This window comes from Choloepus didactylus, chromosome 16 (genome assembly GCF_015220235.1).
Source record: "Choloepus didactylus isolate mChoDid1 chromosome 16, mChoDid1.pri, whole genome shotgun sequence".
Taxonomy (NCBI): Eukaryota; Metazoa; Chordata; class Mammalia; order Pilosa; family Megalonychidae; genus Choloepus; species Choloepus didactylus.
The window spans coordinates 42,009,949-42,015,431 of record NC_051322.1 but is presented as its reverse complement, the minus strand read 5'-3'; positions in this window follow the sequence as shown (position 1 = coordinate 42,015,431).

Below are 5,483 nucleotides of genomic sequence, written 5' to 3'. Positions count from 1 at the left end.
ACTAAATACCATTTTGTTTGGCTAATTGTAAGCTCTTTGTGGCTGGGATTGTTCCTACATTTCTTTTTCATTTCAGAGCACCTAACAGTGTGGGGATAGAGAGAGTACTTTGAGATGCCAGGACTTTGAGAAGTGGGTGATAATTCTGAATCTGTTAGACTGTTGGGCAAACCAAGAGACATTTATGGAATGCTATTCTGTAAAAGTGCCTCCGCCAGGTGTTAATTGTCAAGGAGGCTCAAACATGTTTTAAACAATGTGAGCTGTGCTGAGGTGGGAAGATGCTGAACCAGGTCCTCAAACCCCCAAATCATCCACTGTCCACCTGATGACAGTAAGATTTTAGGAGCGATATGCTGAGGACAGTCCCTGGGCAAACTGAAATCCTGTTGACTTCTATAAGGCTCTGCATGAGCAGCCCACCATGCATCATGTACTCCTCAGCTCATTCTCTCCTTGGTTCCTCCACGTCTGAAACTTCTAGTGCAGAAGAAAGAACTGGCATAACATGCTGAATGTTGAGGTGATGGTCCTCAAAGAAGGGAGGCCTCCCCAGAAAATTCTGACAGCAACAGGTTCAGGAGGGCATCAAGAGAGGCACAATCCTGGAAGAAGTGAAATAAATATATTCAACACTTTCTTTTGTCATACAGAAAGCTAAGTCCAAACACCTGGGTTTAATACCCTTCCTCCTCAGTGAATGAGGGAGGTCACAGTTGGGAGTTGGGGGTCTCGTACTACACTTTGAACATGCCTAGCAGAAAATATTTCCTGAGATGTGATGATATACCTGTTTACCAACCTTGATAACCTTTATATATCAAAGTAAGTCTCCCAGTCGTCACACCAAGAGCCAACTATGAGTATGGGGAGAGTGCTACTCTGAAGAATTCAGACTTTCTCACATAGAGATGAATTTAACCAAGGGAAGGCGTGCTGGTGTCCAATGAGGCTGTGACTGTGTGCCATATGTGAGTACAAAGAAACAGAAAACCCTATCAGAGTCCTGGAAGAACATATAGGTAAATGGTTCAGGAAACTAGAAGAGGAGGAACACAGAGGACCAAGCCTGAAATACGCACTATTCATTTATATAACAGCATAGCTTTAGAGCTCATTAAGTTTAGGGTCGCCACAAAACTCAGTGGCTACTTTTGTCTCCATGTCACGATTGGGTAATCAGTTCAGAAATGATCAAGAAGAGGGGCTTCTGTGGAAAAAGGATATGATTACAAATGATTGTGCATCCCTTATACCTGGAAGTAGGATATCCAAGGTGGTGGCAGGAATGGGTATGAAGAGATGCTATCCCACAATCACTTCTGTATTGACAAGTGTCTTCCAGATCATCTAAAAGTCTGGCCATCTATCCTTTATTATTTCTAGGGTGGGTGAGCGTGAAATTTGTGCTTTCTTTCAAGAAGACTTGGATTCAAATCCAGTTTTGTTGCTTCCCCACTATATGACTTCCAGCAAATTTGCTTATCCTTTCTGAAGTTTAGTATTTATCTATAAAGTGAGAGTAAATATAATACTTTTAGGGCTGTGGGCATGAGAATAAAATAGCTTTGGTCATGTACATAAAGGAAGGACATAATGAATGTAGATCCTTTCCTTTTAGTAGCTGGTAGGTTAAGAGGCAGGTGGTAGTGTGGCAAGATCCCTTCAAATGGAGCCAGAAAACTTTGATTTTACATGGAGTGGCTTACTTGAGTGTGGCCTTGGTTAAGTAGAGAAGTTTTCTGCCCCTTAGTCTCTTGACTGAAAATGAAAGGGTTCATTCTAAAGGGAGCATAGAGGTATTGTCAAGAGGGCACAAGTGTTACAAAGCTGTGGGGCAGGTGACACAGAAAAGAACTGGGTTGCCAAGAAGGGGTGAGCACATTTTGAAAATCTGGTATTTTGCTTTAATCTAAGGGATTTGGGGGAAAAATACACATACATGGAGAACATAAATCTAATAAAAATGTGACTACAAACTTTACTTTAAATAAATGTACCATATTATTAAAGATAATTTCTATCATTTGTGAGTGCATATCATGGCAAAGAACTGAGATGGATGCTCTGTATACAGCATTTCTCACCTCCCTAACGATGCTACAAGAAGATGAGAAAATTGACTGACAGATAGGTTAAGTTAATGTTTCTAAGTCCCACAACTATGAAATCGTGAAAATGGAATTACAATCCATGTTTCTTTGGCTCCGATTGGAGTTTCCCCTACACAAAGTCATTTCCTATATTCAAATCAATGTTGGTCTTTCAGTTTGATCCCATCAAGAGATAATACCTATTCAGATCCTGTAGCCAAAACCTAAAACTTTGTTGGAATTCCTCTTCAGAGTTTCCTTCCAGGAACACATCAAGAAATCACCCTTATTCCTCTTTAGCCACAGCCTCTTTGGAGCCCAAATGTTATGCTAACTTTGATTTCCCACTTACTGACCTACTTGATTCCACTTATCATGTTAATTGCAAAAAACCAAAACTGCATTGATGAAATATAACTTGCCACAATTGAGAATATTTGGAAAAATATGCTTTGGGTTTTGAAGGCAATTCCAAAAAAGGGGTTCTAAAGGTGACTCAGGTATCAGCAACATCACTGAAATAATTGTATGGCCTCTTAGGCTGACTGCTTTGACTATAAAAGAATCTTTTTTAATGCGTACTTACTGACATAGAATTTAAATTTAAACTTCAGGGCCTCATGAAATCTCTTTTCAGCCCACTCTAGAAGATATTCCATAACTTAAAGTGAGCAAGTTCTAAATTGATGGGAGCAGTACATCAACAGAGAGGAGAAGATCAGAATGGAGAAAGAATATATGGAGTCTCTCCCCATCTTTTCTATTACTTACTTGAGTTACTTACCCTGGGACCAAGGGTTTTAAATAGCAGAGTTCTTATTTTCTCCTATGAAATCTATTCCAAAATCCCCATATAAAAGACAGATAAATCTCTTGCTACTCCTGTTGATGTATAACTTCAGGGGTTGCTGAAGGCTTTGTGAGGTTTGGTTTGAAAAAACACTGCTGAGATTATTCATGAATTTTCTTAAAGATATTTTTATGAAGATTTCCTTAGATACCAGGTCCTGAACTACTGGTCTTTAGTATCCTCACTTAAAATTAAGAAGCTGGACTAAATGGCATATCTTTATGGTCTCTTCAAATTTTAATAAATTGTGATTCCAGGTTCCTCTGATGACCCCAACCAGAAAGTGAGCAAGAAATCTTTAGCAATGGGCTTCTCCACACAAGGATTTTCCTCATTTCAAGGATTCTGCTGCAGGAGTATGTTTTGTGGAAGCTGAGATTCAGGTAACTTTCATCCTCACTCCTTCCATACTAGCTCCTTTTAATGATGAACTGGCATAAAGGTTTTCAGAAAAATCTACCATTGTGTTTTACTGTCATTGAACTGCTCATTCTTTTAATGGATTTCCTGTATATTTCCTGCCTTGGCTCACTCCATTCAATGACATTAAATATTGCAATTCCCACCAGATCACAAAATGTATTCAGACATATGGCGAATAAGGCAACCAATTCAACAAGTGTTTGTTGAGCAAATTACATATTTAGGAATTAAAAGACAAAGTTCTGTTAGCACTTTGATCCTTAATGTTACATATGATCTAGAACACTTTCTTTAAAGTGCCCTGGTTTAGAGAGATGAACCTTAAGTTCCTTTCTGGCTCTAAACTTCCATTAATCTCTCTACTGTGCTAGAGTAATCTAAGACATAATCCTGATCTAAAGAGATTTGGAAAATCAGATGAAAAAAAAACTGGGGCTCCCTTGTAGAAGTCCTGTTTTGACTTTGCCTGTAGCCAACGGGGAATCCCTGAAGGCTTTTGAACAGTACAGTATTGCTGATAAAAGTTTTAGATTGAATAAAAGGAAATACCCAGGGAGATAGAGCAATAAAATATGGATATTATGGTACTAACCAGGGGACATTTCATCACAGAGAGTTGAGCAGACTTGAAAACAGAAAATGGAGTAACCTGTTACATTTCGCTATTGCACTGTTTCAACAGATTAGTTTGCTCATTTCATAGCACTGAATATTATTGATGAATTTATAGTAAAAATAAAATACTGAGAAACGTATAACTTTGTTTCTTTTTGCAATTTTAAAATACATTAGATGTCTTAAATGTGTTTGAAGAATAAATGGAGTCATTAGGATTTCCACGCCTACCTTCCCTTCACGGGGTTGAGGATACTTAGAGACAAAATTTTCCAAGTCCATGTGGTAATCAATCAAGTATGAGAGATAAAGTTAAACAATCTGGTTAGAACTTTTATGAATAGGAGTGAATTTTTATTGTTAACTTCTAAATACACGTCACTTACTTGCCATCTCTTTGCTTCCTTTTCTCATCTATAAAGTGGAAATAATAATAGTCCTGACTTCATAGATTCATGACTATTAAGTAAAGCAATCTCTAAAGTAAAAGTTTGTGTAGTGATTGCTCAGATTGAAGTTGGGGTTCACCATTTAAAAGTCTTACCTATTTATTCTGTCAATTCTCAGTTTACCCATCAGTAAAAATGGAATAGCAATAGCAACTCCTTCTAGGGATGCATGTAAGGAATATTGAGATCACAAACGTAAAGCAGCAACAACCCTTAACACATGGTCAAGCCTCCATAAATGATAGCAGGTGTATCTGTAATTTGTGCTTATTGACATGCATGGGGGATAAAGAGTAAGGGGTAGGAGTCAGGATTTGATTCACTTTAGATTGTTACCTCTGGTTGTAGAAAAAGAAGTACTATCGCTGGCAACAAAAACAACCTAAGTACTAGATACATTAAGAAATGTAAAGGGAACAGGAATTAAAGAGGCAAATTAAGTAAATTCCCAATTCTTTGTCATAAAGGAAATAAAATACTGATAGGTATACATACAATATACATTTGATACATTCCTCCAAATTATATTGTAAAAGTTTTTGATATCCTTTATCTTTTGTTCTTAGTGATTTTAAAATTGTATTTATCTAATTATCAGAGTAGCACATATTAGGAAAGATAATTTGGAGAGCAGAAAAATGTGTAAAAGAAGAGTTTAAAAACTGCCAAGAAACTCCCTACCAAGGGGTAAAGGACTTATTATTTTTGCATATTTCCTTCCAGTCTTTTGTATAGTTTTACATGGTTGAATGCATACTCTATAAAATAGAATATCCCTTATTTTACTTAAAATTATATCATGACCATATTCTGATTTTGCGAAAGTTGTAAAAATAATTATTAAATAGCAGCACATGTGCCCTTATTTCCTAACAATAAATAACCATTCTCACATGACTTTTTTTTCTCAAGAAGGCAAAACAGTTGGTGGGTTAAATGAATAAGTATTTATTGAGCACCTAAAGAGGCTCCTTACATTATACTGACCCTGTGAGAAGGAAAATTATGGAATAATTGGAGAAAAATACAAATATAGCTAAGTATCATGAATCA